The sequence below is a fragment of the Pseudophryne corroboree genome, unplaced genomic scaffold (genome assembly GCF_028390025.1).
Source record: "Pseudophryne corroboree isolate aPseCor3 unplaced genomic scaffold, aPseCor3.hap2 scaffold_829, whole genome shotgun sequence".
NCBI classification, from domain to species: domain Eukaryota; kingdom Metazoa; phylum Chordata; class Amphibia; order Anura; family Myobatrachidae; genus Pseudophryne; species Pseudophryne corroboree.
Genome location: NW_026970408.1, coordinates 98,870 through 114,842, shown reverse-complemented (window position 1 = coordinate 114,842; position 15,973 = coordinate 98,870). Strand labels below are relative to the sequence as shown.

At 39.2% G+C, this 15,973-nt stretch overlaps 4 non-coding genes across 4 annotated transcripts; all 4 read right to left on the bottom strand.

Moving 5' to 3' along the window:
- Nucleotides 1-8,622: 8,622 nt before the first annotated feature.
- LOC135042462 (U1 spliceosomal RNA) lies at nt 8,623-8,786 on the bottom strand. The gene has a single exon (XR_010235583.1). It is a non-coding gene; the product is annotated as a U1 spliceosomal RNA (small nuclear RNA).
- Nucleotides 8,787-8,937: 151 nt separating this feature from the next.
- On the bottom strand, nt 8,938-9,101 carry LOC135042577 (U1 spliceosomal RNA). The gene has a single exon (XR_010235680.1). It is a non-coding gene; the product is annotated as a U1 spliceosomal RNA (small nuclear RNA).
- Nucleotides 9,102-9,775: 674 nt separating this feature from the next.
- On the bottom strand, nt 9,776-9,938 carry LOC135042461 (U1 spliceosomal RNA). The gene has a single exon (XR_010235582.1). It is a non-coding gene; the product is annotated as a U1 spliceosomal RNA (small nuclear RNA).
- A 152-nt stretch (nt 9,939-10,090) lies between these two features.
- Nucleotides 10,091-10,254, bottom strand: LOC135042459 (U1 spliceosomal RNA). The gene has a single exon (XR_010235580.1). It is a non-coding gene; the product is annotated as a U1 spliceosomal RNA (small nuclear RNA).
- Between the last annotated feature and the right edge of the window lie 5,719 nt (nt 10,255-15,973).

Genomic DNA, 15,973 nt, shown 5'->3' with positions numbered 1-15,973 from the left:
GTCTTTATCAATTGTTGCATTTAAAAAATCAAGCAATTAGGGAACACAATGTTGCGACAATGTAACCCTATTTGCAAAATAGTACTAAATAAGTTGGTCGATGTAAGACATTTGCAAAGGCGCAAACAAAACACGCTGGAAAATGCAACTGAATCTGTTTTTGGAGGTTAGAAAAGATGTAGGATCAAGTAGCTCCATGGGTAGGGTGTTTGATTAAAATTCAACAGGTTATAGGTTTGAATCCTGGGTATGATAGTTTGAGGTGTTATTTAATAAAGCATGTTTATATATTAGTCACACATGGCTTACTTGTACAAATGGCATGTCACCAGTTAGTGCTGACTGCTGATATGCCATTTGCACTAAAACAAATGAAAATGGTAAAAGTTATTGTACTTTAAGTAAAAATAAAAGAGCAAAAATATCAATCCCAGTTTTGGATTACTTGAATTAACAAAAAAAAACGCATATAGCAGAGGATAGTTTCAATCTGCTTACCTCTGGGCTATGGACCCAGCATGCTTCCATTACAGTACTCTGCTGCACTTGTAATTGCAAGAGATCCTGAAGCACTCACTCATCATGGGAAAGTACCAATGTGTTTCTTCATTGGTTGATGGAAGAAACATTTTACAAAAACTCTCCAGATTATTGACTATTTAAAGTTTTTCTAGGAAACGTTCTAGATGAATGCTTATTAGCCTTTGTCAGTATGTACTTTTGCAAAGTGTCGCTTTGGCGCAATCAGTTAGTGTGTACGGCTATTAACCAAAAGGTTGGTGGTTCAATCCCACCCAGGGATGTAATTGACCTTGTTATCAGATTTTGGTGATCTTTAAGTAGACAAGTCAAAATTTCAAAAACCCCTGTTATGGTGTAGGGTACCTGGCCTTCTCTGATGTAATCAGAGTTAGATTTGATTCAGTGATTTTATAAAAACAGCTAGGAAGCACAATTTAGCAGTGGTTTGCAGAGAAAAAGAAATATGCTGGCAAAAAAATCCAATTGAGTGATTAAACAGCTCTTCATTTTCTGGCTTTATTTTTATGCTAACAAATTTGTTCTCTGAAAAGTGTCCACAAAGCCAAGTATCTGATTAACATCTTTGTAGGGATGGTTTTTCACCTATTACTAAATTAAACTTGCTTCATTGGAAAGGCAGCAAGATGCATCCTCATTTCAATATCTACTGAAATAATACAGGTTGACACCAGGAAACATTAACGCCACTGCATCCTTGCTGCTTTCTCATGTGGAAGTCTGTTTAATGTGAAAACAAGGTGATATCTAATTAGCACACAGGTAAGGAATTAAGAAAATCTTTATTTAAGGGTGAAGATGTTTCTCACAAAATCGTTGCCCCAATGCATCATTGAAATTCAAGCTGGAAAGATGATTTTAATATATCACTTGTACATTTTGTATTGCTCTTCTGGTGACAATGTAGTTTGTTTTTGTCAATTACCATTTTAATAATAGGGTAAAGAAAATTAAGTGGATTTTTGAAAGAAAACAATACTGTCAATATACTATTAAAACAAATTAAAATGGTAAAAGTTATTGTACTTTAAGTAAAAATAAAAGAGCAAAAATATCAATCCCAGTTTTGGATTACTTTAATTAACAAAAAAAAAATGCATATAGCAGAGGATAGTTTCAATCTGCCTACCTCTGGGTTAAGGGGCCCAGCATGCTTCAATTGCAGTACTCTGCTGCACATGTAAGTGCAAGAGATCCTGAAGCACTCACTCATCATGGGAAAGTACCAATGCGTTTCTTCATTGGTTGATGGAAGAAACATCTTACAAAAACTCTCCAGATTATTGACTTTTTAAAGTTTTCTAGGAAACGTTCTAGATGAATGCTTATTAGCCTTTGTCAGTATGTACTTTTGCAAAGTGTCTCTGTGGTGCAATCGGTTAGTGTGTTTGGTTATTAACCAAAGGGTTGGTGGTTCAATCCCACCCAGGGATGTTATTGACCTTGTCATCAGATTTTGGTGATCTTTAAGTAGACAAGTCAAAATTTCAAACCCCCTCTTATGGTGTAGGGTACCTGGCCTACTCTGATGTAATCAGAGTTAGATTTGATTAAGTGATTTTATCAAAAAACAGCTAGGAAGCACAATTTAGCAGTGGGTTGCAGAGAAAATGAAATATGCTGGCAGAAAAATCCAATTGAGTGATTAAACAGCTCTTCATTTTCTGGCTTTATTTTTATGCTAACTAATTTGTTCTCTGAAAAGTGTCCACAAAGCCAAGTATCGGATTAACATCTTTGTAGGGATGGTTTTTCACCTATTACTAAATTAAACTTGCTTCATTGGAAAGGCAGCAAGATGCATCCTCATTTCAATATCTACTGAAATAATACAGGTTGACACCAGGAAACATTAACGCCACTGCATCCTTGCTGCTTTCTCATGTGGAAGTCTGTTTAATGTGAAAACAAGGTGATATCTAATTAGCACACAGGTAAGGAATTAAGAAAATCTTTATTTAAGGGTAAGATGTTTCTCACAAAATCGTTGCCCCAATGCATCATTGAAATTCAAGCTGGAAAGATGATTTTAATATATCACTTGTACATTTTGTATTGCTCTTCTGGTGACAATGTAGTTTGTTTTTGTCAATTACCATTTTAATAATCGGGTAAAGAAAATTAAGTGGATTTTTGAAAGAAAACAATACTGTCTATATACTATTAAAACAAATTAAAAAGGTAAAAGTTATTGTACTTTAAGTAAAATAAAAAGAGCAAAAATATCAATCCCAGTTTTGGATTACTTTAATTAACAAAAAAAAATGCATATAGCAGAGGATAATTTCAATCTGCCTACCTCTGGGTTATGGACCCAGCATGCTTCCATTACAGTACTCTGCTGCACATGTAAGTGCAAGAGATCCTGAAGCACTCACTCATCATGGGAAAGTACCAATGTGTTTCTTCATTGGTTGATGGAAGAAACATCTTACAAAAACTCTCCAGATTATTGACTATTTAAAGTTTTTCTAGGAAACGTTCTAGATGAATGCTTATTAGCCTTTGTCAGTATGTACTTTTGCAAAGTGTCGCTGTAGCGCAATCAGTTAGTGTGTACGGCTATTAACCAAAAAGTTGGTGGTTCAATCCCACCCAGGGACGTAATTGACCTTGTGATCAGATTTTGGTGATATTTAAGTAGACAAGTCAAAATTTCAAACCCTCTCTTATGGTGTAGGGTACCTGGCCTACTCTGATGTAATCAGAGTTAGATTTGATTAAGTGATTTTATAAAAAAAACAGCTAGGAAGCACAATTTAGCAGTGGGTTGCAGATAAAAAGAAATATGCTGGCAGAAAAATCCAATTGAGTGATTAAACAGCTCTTCATTTTCTGACTTTATTTTTATGCTAACAAATTTGTTCTCTGAAAAGAGTCCACAAAGACAAGTATCTGATTAACACCTTTGTAGGGATGGTTTTTCACCTATTACTAAATTAAAAATGCTTCATTGGAAAGGCAGCAAGATGCATCCTCATTTCAAGATCTACTGAAATAATACAGGTTGACACCAGGAAACATTAACGCCACTGCATCCTTGCTGCTTTCTCATGTGGAAGTCTGTTTAATGTGAAAACAAGGTGATATCTAATTAGCACACAGGTAAGGAATTAAGAAATTCTTTATTTAATGGTAAGATGTTTCTCACAAAATCGTTGCCCCAATGCATCATTGAAATTCAAGCTGGAAAGATGATTTTAATATATCACTTGTACATTTTGTATTGCTCTTCTGGTGACAATGTAGTTTGTTTTTGTCAATTACCATTTTAATAATCGGGTAAAGAAAATTAAGTGGATTTTTGAAAGAAAACAATACTGTCTATATACTATTAAAACAAATTAAAAAGGTAAAAGTTATTGTACTTTAAGTAAAATAAAAAGAGCAAAAATATCAATTCCAGTTTTGGATTACTTTAATTAACAAAAAAAAATGCATATAGCAGAGGATAATTTCAATCTGCCTACCTCTGGGTTATGGACCCAGCATGCTTCCATTACAGTACTCTGCTGCACATGTAAGTGCAAGAGATCCTGAAGCACTCACTCATCATGGGAAAGTACCAATGTGTTTCTTCATTGGTTGATGGAAGAAACATCTTACAAAAACTCTCCAGATTATTGACTATTTAAAGTTTTTCTAGGAAACGTTCTAGATGAATGCTTATTAGCCTTTGTCAGTATGTACTTTTGCAAAGTGTCGCTGTAGCGCAATCAGTTAGTGTGTACGGCTATTAACCAAAAAGTTGGTGGTTCAATCCCACCCAGGGACGTAATTGACCTTGTGATCAGATTTTGGTGATATTTAAGTAGACAAGTCAAAATTTCAAACCCTCTCTTATGGTGTATGGTACCTGGCCTACTCTGATGTAATCAGAGTTAGATTTGATTAAGTGATTTTATAAAAAAAAAACAGCTAGGAAGCACAATTTAGCAGTGGGTTGCAGAGAAAATGAAATATGCTGGCAGAAAAATCCAATTGAGTGATTAAACAGCTCTTCATTTTCTGGCTTTATTTTTATGCTAACTAATTTGTTCTCTGAAAAGTGTCCACAAAGCCAAGTATCGGATTAACATCTTTGTAGGGATGGTTTTTCACCTATTACTAAATTAAACTTGCTTCATTGGAAAGGCAGCAAGATGCATCCTCATTTCAATATCTACTGAAATAATACAGGTTGACACCAGGAAACATTAACGCCACTGCATCCTTGCTGCTTTCTCATGTGGAAGTCTGTTTAATGTGAAAACAAGGTGATATCTAATTAGCACACAGGTAAGGAATTAAGAAAATCTTTATTTAAGGGTAAGATGTTTCTCACAAAATCGTTGCCCCAATGCATCATTGAAATTCAAGCTGGAAAGATGATTTTAATATATCACTTGTACATTTTGTATTGCTCTTCTGGTGACAATGTAGTTTGTTTTTGTCAATTACCATTTTAATAATCGGGTAAAGAAAATTAAGTGGATTTTTGAAAGAAAACAATACTGTCTATATACTATTAAAACAAATTAAAAAGGTAAAAGTTATTGTACTTTAAGTAAAATAAAAAGAGCAAAAATATCAATCCCAGTTTTGGATTACTTTAATTAACAAAAAAAAATGCATATAGCAGAGGATAATTTCAATCTGCCTACCTCTGGGTTATGGACCCAGCATGCTTCCATTACAGTACTCTGCTGCACATGTAAGTGCAAGAGATCCTGAAGCACTCACTCATCATGGGAAAGTACCAATGTGTTTCTTCATTGGTTGATGGAAGAAACATCTTACAAAAACTCTCCAGATTATTGACTATTTAAAGTTTTTCTAGGAAACGTTCTAGATGAATGCTTATTAGCCTTTGTCAGTATGTACTTTTGCAAAGTGTCGCTGTAGCGCAATCAGTTAGTGTGTACGGCTATTAACCAAAAAGTTGGTGGTTCAATCCCACCCAGGGACGTAATTGACCTTGTGATCAGATTTTGGTGATATTTAAGTAGACAAGTCAAAATTTCAAACCCTCTCTTATGGTGTAGGGTACCTGGCCTACTCTGATGTAATCAGAGTTAGATTTGATTAAGTGATTTTATAAAAAAAACAGCTAGGAAGCACAATTTAGCAGTGGGTTGCAGATAAAAAGAAATATGCTGGCAGAAAAATCCAATTGAGTGATTAAACAGCTCTTCATTTTCTGACTTTATTTTTATGCTAACAAATTTGTTCTCTGAAAAGAGTCCACAAAGACAAGTATCTGATTAACACCTTTGTAGGGATGGTTTTTCACCTATTACTAAATTAAAAATGCTTCATTGGAAAGGCAGCAAGATGCATCCTCATTTCAAGATCTACTGAAATAATACAGGTTGACACCAGGAAACATTAACGCCACTGCATCCTTGCTGCTTTCTCATGTGGAAGTCTGTTTAATGTGAAAACAAGGTGATATCTAATTAGCACACAGGTAAGGAATTAAGAAATTCTTTATTTAATGGTAAGATGTTTCTCACAAAATCGTTGCCCCAATGCATCATTGAAATTCAAGCTGGAAAGATGATTTTAATATATCACTTGTACATTTTGTATTGCTCTTCTGGTGACAATGTAGTTTGTTTTTGTCAATTACCATTTTAATAATCGGGTAAAGAAAATTAAGTGGATTTTTGAAAGAAAACAATACTGTCTATATACTATTAAAACAAATTAAAAAGGTAAAAGTTATTGTACTTTAAGTAAAATAAAAAGAGCAAAAATATCAATTCCAGTTTTGGATTACTTTAATTAACAAAAAAAAATGCATATAGCAGAGGATAATTTCAATCTGCCTACCTCTGGGTTATGGACCCAGCATGCTTCCATTACAGTACTCTGCTGCACATGTAAGTGCAAGAGATCCTGAAGCACTCACTCATCATGGGAAAGTACCAATGTGTTTCTTCATTGGTTGATGGAAGAAACATCTTACAAAAACTCTCCAGATTATTGACTATTTAAAGTTTTTCTAGGAAACGTTCTAGATGAATGCTTATTAGCCTTTGTCAGTATGTACTTTTGCAAAGTGTCGCTGTAGCGCAATCAGTTAGTGTGTACGGCTATTAACCAAAAAGTTGGTGGTTCAATCCCACCCAGGGACGTAATTGACCTTGTGATCAGATTTTGGTGATATTTAAGTAGACAAGTCAAAATTTCAAACCCTCTCTTATGGTGTATGGTACCTGGCCTACTCTGATGTAATCAGAGTTAGATTTGATTAAGTGATTTTATAAAAAAAAAACAGCTAGGAAGCACAATTTAGCAGTGGGTTGCAGAGAAAAAGAAATATGCTGGCAGAAAAATCCAATTGAGTGATTAAACAGCTCTTCATTTTCTGGCTTTATTTTTATGCTAACAAATTTGTTCTCTGAAAAGAGTCCACAAAGCCAAGTATCTGATTAACACCTTTGTAGGGATGGTTTTTCACCTATTACTAAATTAAACATGCTTCATTGGAAAGGCAGCAAGATGCATCCTCATTTCAATATCTACTGAAATAATACAGGTTGACACCAGGAAACATTAACGCCACTGCATCCTTGCTGCTTTCTCATGTGGAAGTCTGTTTAATGTGAAAACAAGGTGATATCTAATTAGCACACAGGTAAGGAATTAAGAAAATCTTTATTTAAGGGTGAAGAGGTTTCTCACAAAATCGTTGCCCCAATGCATCATTGAAATTCAAGCTGGAAAGATGATTTTAATATATCACTTGTACATTTTGTATTGCTCTTCTGGTGACAATGTAGTTTGTTTTTGTCAATTACCATTTGAATAATAGGGTAAAGAAAATTAAGTGGATTTTTGAAAGAAAACAATACTGTCAATATACTATTAAAACAAATTAAAATAATAAAAGTTATTGTACTTTAAGTAAAAATAAAAGAGCAAAAATATCAATCCCAGTTTTGGATTACTTTAATTAACAAAAAAAAATGCATATAGCAGAGGATAGTTTCAATCTGCCTACCTCTGGGTTATGGGCCCAGCATGCTTCCATTGCAGTACTCTGCTGCACATGTAAGTGCAAGAGATCCTGAAGCACTCACTCATCATGGGAAAGTACCAATGTGTTTCTTCATTGGTTGATGGAAGAAACATCTTACAAAAACTCTCCAGATTATTGACTTTTTAAAGTTTTTCTAGGAAACGTTCTAGATGAATGCTTATTAGCCTTTGTCAGTATATACTTTCGCAATGTGTCTCTGTGGCGCAATCAGTTAGCGTGTTCGGTTATTAACCAAAAGGTTGGTGGTTCAATCCTACCCAGGGACGTAATTTACCTTGTTATCAGATTTTGGTGATCTTTAAGTAGACAAGTCAAAATTTCAAACCCCCTCTTATGGTGTAGGGTACCTGGCCTTCTCTGATGTAATCAGAGTTAGATTTGATTAAGTGATTTTATAAAAGAACAGCTAGGAAGCACAACTTAGCAGTGGGTTGCAGAGAAAAAGAAATACGCTTGCAGAAAAATCCAATTGAGTGATTAAACAGCTCTTCATTTTCTGGCTTTATTTTTATGCTAACAAATTTGTTCTCTGAAAAGTGTCCACAAAGCCAAGTATCTGATTAACACCTTTGTAGGGATGGTTTTTCACCTATTACTAAATTAAACTTGCTTCATTGGAAAGGCAGCAAGTGATGTCATCCAAGCAGTGGGTCAAAGTTGGCTTCAACCCTCGTCTGCTTATGAAAAGAGAAAAGGGATATGCAGGGCATGGCGGCCTTTTGCGACGCTTGGATGACCCCTAGTTCGCATTAAACACCCCCACCCTCCTTCGGTGTGGGGCTCATGTTGGCCATGCCCCAGCCCCTGAAGCATTCAAGCTGATTTCTTGCAGCAGCTGGGTACTGTAACAGCTCCAGAGCTGCTCTGTAAGGCAAGTAAAAGGGTGTGGGCCCTGCAGCACTACCTGTAGTTTGCATTGTGCATTGGAAGGCACAAAGTAAGCAGACGGGAGGAGAAGTCAGGATAGTTCACAAGGTTATAGAAGGGAGGGGCTCAAGAAAAGAGAAGTGGAAACAGACAGCATACTAGGCTGTAGAGAGACCTGAGACAAAGAGATCTGAATTATACGAGAGCCGTCCAGGGGAAACACAAATTATGCAGTCAAGTTTCCCACATTTGGGGAAATCGCAAGGGACAGCACTCCCAGAGTGCAATGGGTGAGCCTTGCCCTGGGAGAAGCACCTTCATGATCATAGTATCTCACCTGGCAGGTTAGTAGGAGTTGGGCTAGAGCTGGGGAGGGTCGCTGCTCGGGCACTACCTTTCAAGTGAAGGAGATCCAACTGAGGCAGCACAAGGGAACTCTCAAAAGAAGAACAAGGCTAGAGGAAGATCTGAGACAAAGAAATCTGACTTTTACCAGAGCTGACCAGAGGAAAGCACAAACACAGTCCACCACTACCACAAATAATGCAGTCGAGTTTCCCACATTTGGGGAAATCACAGGGGTCAGCATACCCAGAATGCAATGAATGAACCTCACCCTGGGAGAACAATCTTCATGACAATAGTATCTCCTATGCAAAATAAGTATGATTTGGGATAGGGCTGGGGAGGGCCGCTGCTCAGGCACATCTCTGTCAAGTAAAGGAGATTCAACTGAGGCAGCACAAGGGAACTCTCATCTGGGGACAACAACTGCAGGGAGAACACATATTTTCAGATGAACATGGGGTGGCAGAAGGCTGCCTAATACTGAAGCACCCCCAAACAACAAACCAAATGCAACAACTAGTGCAAGCATTCCTGGGGGATGGCCTGCAGCAGATGGATTTGAATATGGTGATGTCATCCAAGCAGTGGGTCAAAGTTGGCTTCAACCCTCGTCTGCATATGAAAAGAGAAAAGGAGCGTGCAGGGCATGGAGGCCTTTTGTGGTGCTTGGATGACCCCTAGTTCGCATTAAGCACCCCCACCCTCCTTCGGTGTGGGGCTCATGTTGGCCATTCCCCAGCCCCTGAAGCATTCAAGCTGATTTCTTGCTGCAGCTGGGCACTGTAACAGCTCCAGAGCTGCTCTGTAAAGCAAGTAAAAGGGTGTGGGCCCTGCAGCACTACCCGTAGTTTGCATTGTGCATTGGGAGGCACAAAGTAAGCAGACGGGAGGAGAAGTCAGGATAGTGCACAAGGGTATAGAAAGGAGGGGCTCAAGAAAAAAGAAGTGGAACCAGACAGCAAACTAGGCTGGAGAGAGACCTGAGACAAAGAGATCTGAATTACATGAGAGCCGACCAGGGAAAACTCAAATTATGCAGTCAAGTTTCCCACATTTGGGGAAATCGCAGGGGCAGCACACCCAGAGTGCAATGGGTGAGCCTTGCCCTGGGAGAAGCACCTTCATGATCATAGTATCTCACCTGGCAGGTAAGTAGGAGTTGGGCTAGAGCTGGGGAGGGTCGCTGCTCGGGCACCCCCCTGTCAAGTGAAGGAGATCCAACTGAGGCAGCACAAGGGAACTCTCGAAAGAAGAACAAGGCTAGAGGAAGATCTGAGACAAAGAAATCTGACTTTTACCAGAGCTGACCAGAGGAAAGCACAAACACAGTCCCCCACTACCACAAATAATGCAGTCGAGTTTCCCACATTTGGGGAAATCACAGGGGTCAGCATACCCAGAATGCAATGAATGAACCTCACCCTGGGAGAACAATCTTCATGACCATGGTATCTCCTATGCAAAATAAGTATGATTTGGGATAGGGCTGGGGAGGGCCGTTGCTCAGGCACATCTCTGTCAAGTAAGTTGCATTTGATTTGTTGTTTGGGGGTGCTTCAGTATTAGGCAGCCTTCTGCCCTACCATGTTCATCTGAAAATATGTGTTCTCCCTGCAGTTGTTGTCCCCAGATGAGAGTTCCCTTGTGCTGCCTCAGTTGAATCTCCTTTTGGAGAAGACCTCAATAAGATTGTAGCTGATCTGGCTACTGCTAAAACAGCTTGCCTACCTAGTATGACTCCTACCACGCAGAAGGCTAAAAGTACTTTTCTTGGCCCTTTCATCCTCCAGGTAAAGCGTACCCAAGGTCAGGCATACCCAAAGCAAGCTCATGTTTCCAGACCTGCCAAGCCCAGACTGAAGCAATCCTGGGCTGCCCATCAGCCTGCTTCCAAAACGGACAAGCCTGCCGCATGACGGTGCAGGCCTCCCTCTGGGGGATCCCAGGGTGGGGGGCCCGACTTCTAGGTTTGGCAAAGAAAGGTATAATTCTAAGCTAGAGAATTCTGTTTGGAGCTCACCTTGTACTTTGTGAAGAAATAATCAGCATTGTGGCTGAGCAGATACATGTAGTGTGTGGCTGCAAACTGCATGGATCTGCTGCGTTGTAATGCTGATTCTTTTTTTTTGCAAAGTACCAATAGCTTCATATAATGTTCACAATTTTTATGCAGGATCAAATAGCTCAATAGGTAGGGTGTTTGATTAGAATTCAACAGGTTATAGGTTTGAATCCTGGGTATGGTAGTTTGAGATGTGTTATTTAATAAAGTATGTTGTTCTGACTGCCGGCATCCTATCACCTGGGATATCATACTAAATAAATGGAGTTGATAAAAAATTTTTTTTTTTTTTTAACTAGGGACAATTTCCAGATACTTCTCTTTATAACTGAGATTGCCCCCTGGAACTTCACATCAGTTGACAACTATGCATGAGTGGGCAGTGCTTGCCCTGGATCTGTCCACCCATTTATGTGCCGCCATAAAATAAAGCATGACTAACAGTTATCCTGGGCGTACACTACACAATTATCTGTCAGGCTATCTATCCAGTCTGGATGGATGGAATGAAAATCTGGTAATGTATAGGAGCAAATGTCAATTAACCATTTGCTCCCAAACACTAGAAAAGTGGTCAAAAATGGTCATTACACAAATTGGTTAAACCCAAAATTTAACCAATTTGTTTAGGGGACCATTTTTGTCCATTTTTTAGTGTTTGAGAGTAAATCGTTGATGGTCATTTGCTCACATAGATAACCGGATTTCTATTCCAACCAGCCAGTGTTGGAGAGATGGTCTGCCAGATTACATAATGCATACCAGAGCCATAACTAGACTTTTTGGTGCCCTGTGACAGAGAATTATATGCCCTCCCCCCCATTTTTGCAATATGGACAAAAGGCGCATGCCTTGTGGGGAAGGGGCATAACAAGATTGGTCTCAGAGAAAGCACATGAGATATGAAGATATATCTAGTATACTTGACACTCAATGGTTTGTGGTATTGCAGGGGTGCCCTCCTTAAATGCATATACAGTCACACATGGCATGTTTGTGTAAATGGCATATCAGCAGTCAGCACTAACTGGTGACATGCCATTTGTACAAGTAAGCCATGTGTGACTAATATATAAACATACTTTATTAAATAACACCTCAAACTATCATACCCAGGATTCAAACCTATAACCTGTTAAATTCTAATCAAACACCCTACCCATTGAGCTACTTGATCCTGCATCTATTCTAACCTCCAATAACAGATTCAGTTGCATTTTCCAGCGTGTTTTGTTTGCGCCTTTGCAAATGTCTTACATCGACAAACTTATTTAGTACTATTTTGCAAATAGGGTTACATTGTCGCAACATTGTGTTCCCTAATTGCTTGATTTTTTAAATGCAAAAATTGATAAAGACACCTGATAATTGCTCTGTGGAGTTTTCTTTTGTGTCTACTTCTTATCTACATTTAATTCCCTACCTATAATCAAGGCATTTTTAAATGCTGGGTGCTGCCAGGACGTGAGGCCTACCTAGTCTTTAGATCTGAATTTGAATGTACTTGTGAACTAACTTAATTTCCTACTTCTAAATTCATTCCTAAATTCACTACTTACATTAATCCTGTAGTTGGGCATTTTGAGCCTTCAATTGTGGGCATTGTTTTGTGTCCAGACCAGCAGCTGGTGGTGTGCATTTGCTGGAAAGGCATCGAAGACCTCCGATATGCTGCATCTCCTGATGTGTGTCTGCCTCAAGTGGCTGTCAGCATATGCATGCTAGACACCCCATTCCAAGCTGATTGTGACATCACGGAACATGCATCATAGAACAGGCATGCTAGAACATGGGTCTTCAACCTGCGACCCTCCAGCTGCTGTGGAACTACATATCCCAGCATGCCCTGCCTCAGTTTTAGCATACCTTAATAGCAAAACTGTGGCAGGGCATGCTGGGATGTGTAGTTTCACAGCAGCTGGAGGGCCACAGGATGAAGACCCATGTGCTAGAACCAAACCGCAGGTACATTGAATGCTAGCAAGCTGAATGTTTAAATCCTTTTTGTTCCGCAGCATTCCAATGCGGAAGATTCCATGGAACCAGAGATTATTCCATTGAGAAGGACATGCTGCCTGGATGACTGCACTGTGCAAATTAAATCACGGAGCCAGTTGGCTTGTGGGTGGCTCTGGTGACTGGGTGGTTGGGTGGGCGGTGTGTCGGAGGTGGAGCACATGCAAATGAATGTGTATCATCCAGCTAGTGAGAGAGAAAACTCATGCAGGAGTGTGCCTGTTTGTCAGTGAGTTATGCACCTTGCCAGACGTCAAATCTACATGGAGCAACTGGAGGGGACAAGAGCAGGTTTGGAAAATATAGACAGAAGAGCATATATGCTGGCGCATTCTCCATGATTGTGTCAGCTTATGTTTTGGTGCACTGCACTTTCCTCCACTAAGTTTTAGCCATTTTGTTTAAACGCAAGTGTAGTTGCTTCTCGCTCTTTTGGCTGTGATATTGTATTGTGGTTGAAGAGTCTGCTGGAGGGATTGTTTTCTTCATTGGCGAGAGACTGAAGATATTCCAGGATGGAAGGCTTGGGAACACTATCCGTTTTTCAGTTGTGGAAAAGTTGAAAGACCGGATTGGACTACATTCTATAGTAAAGGGTATCTTTGTATTTATTAATCCTCCCTTTATATGTGTCTGTCTTTCAATAAAGCTTTGGGCTTGTGATTCCGTCACCCTCTTACACTCCACACCCATAGCCTTATTAACTATTGTATTGTTTAAATGTATAGTGCAGTTCATGATTTATAGTGTAGGCTGACCTGTACTGTAGTTCTTGAACTGTACTATACCGACAGCATTTGTATTGTGATTTGGCTGTGCTGCAACACAGTACTTATGTGTGTAATGTTTATATATGTTTTTTTGCTTCTTTATGTCAATAAAGACTGCTTTTTCAATCCAATATCTGAAAACAATCAATGTTTATCTTTGATGGCAATAGAAGTGGTATGATATTTGCTGCTTTTGAAAGGCAATATCTGATATGTCCCCTATCTGGGAACCATATATTAAATGGCTTTTCAGAAAAGGGAGATGGGAGAAGAGCTTTCAGTACTTGTAGGACCGATGCACATTTCCTATTCTAGCCTCCAAAAACAGATTCAGTTGCATTTTCCAGCGTGTTTTGGATGCGCCTTTGCAAATGTCTTACATCGACAAACTTATTTAGTACTATTTTGCAAATAGGGTTACATTGTTGCAACATTGTGTTCCCTAATTGCTTGATTTTTTAAATGCAACAATTGATAAAAACACCTGATAACTGCTCTGCGGAGTCTTATTTTGTGTCTACTTCTTATCTACATTTAATTCCGTACCTCTAATCAAGGCATTTTTAAATGCTGGCGGCTGCCAGGACGTGAGGCCTACCTAGACTTTAGATCTGAATTTGAATGTACTTGTGAACTAACTTAATTTCCTACTTCTAAATTCATTCCTAAATTCACTACTTACATGAATCCTGTAGTTGGGCATTTTGGGACTTCGATTGTGGGCATTGTTTTGTGTCCAGACCAGCAGCAGGTGGTGTGCATTTGCTGGAAAGGCATCGAAGACCTCCGATATGCTGCATCTCCTGATGTGTGTCTCCCTCAAGTGGCTGTCAGCAAATGCCAGCTAGACACCCCATTCCAAGCTGATTGTGACATCACGGAACATGCATCATAGAACAGGCATGCTAAAACATGGGTCTTCAACCTGCGACCCTCCAGCTGCTGTAGAATTACACATCCCAGCATGCCCTGCCTCAGTTTTAGCATACCTTATAGCAAAACTGTGGCAGGGCGTGCTGGGATGTGTAGTTTCACAGCAGCTGGAGGGCCACAGGATGAAGACCCATGTGCTAGAGCCAAGCCGCAGGTACATTGAATGCTAGCAAGCTGAATATTTAAATCCTTTTTGTTCCGCAGCATTCCAATGCGGAAGATTCCATGGAACCAGAGATCCTTCCATTGAGAAGGACATGCTGCCTGGATGACTACACTGTGCAAATTAAATCACGGAGCCAGTTGGTTTGTGGGTGGCTCTGGTGACTGGGTGGTTGGGTGGGTGGTGTGTCGGAGGTGGAGCACATGCAAATGATTGTGTATCATTCAGCTAGTGAGAGTGAAAACTCATGCAGGAGTGTGCCTGCTTGTCAGTGGGTTATGCACCTTGCCAGACGTTAAATCTACATAGAGCAGCTGGAGGGGACAAGAGCATGTTTGCAAAATATAGATAGAAGAGCATATATGCTGGCGCATTCTCCATGATTGTGTCAGCTTATGTTTTGGTGCACTGCACTTTCCTCCACTAAGTTTTAGCCATTTTTGTTAAGCTCAAGTGTAGTTGCTTCTCGGCCTTTTGGCTGTGATCTTGTATTGTGGTTGAAGGGTCTGCTGGAGGGAGGGATTGCTTTCTTCATTGGCGAAAGACCAAAGATATTCCAGGATGGAAGGCTTGGGAACACTATCCGTTTTTCAATTGTGGAAGAGTTGAAAGACCGGATTGGACTACATTCTATAGTAAAGGATGTCTTTCTATTTATTAATCCTCCCTTTATATGTGTCAGTCTTTCAATAAAGCTTCGGGCTTGTGATTCCCTCACCCTCTTACACTCCACACCCATAGCCTTATTAACTGTTGTATTATTGTACAGTTTAAATGTATAGTGCAGTTCATGATTTATAGTGTAGGCTGGCCTGTGCTGTAGTTCTTGAACTGTACTATACCATCAGCATTTCTATTGTGTTTTGGCTGTGCCGCAACGCGGTACTTATGTGTGTAATGTTTATGTATGTTTTTTTGCTTCTTTATGTGCATCGGTCCTACAAGTACTGAAAGCTCTTCTCCCATCTCCCTTTTCTGAAAAGCCATTTAATATATGGTTCCCAGATAGGGGACATATCAGATATTGGATTTCAAAAGCATCAAATATCATACCACTTTTATTGCCATCAAAGATAAACATTGATTGTTTTCAGATATTGGCTTGAAAAAGCAGTCTTTATTGACATAAAAAAAAACATACATAAACATTGCACACATAAATACAGTGTTGCAGCACAGCCAAAACACAATACAAATGCTGACGGTATAGTACAGTTCAAGAACTACAGCACAGGCCAGTCTACACT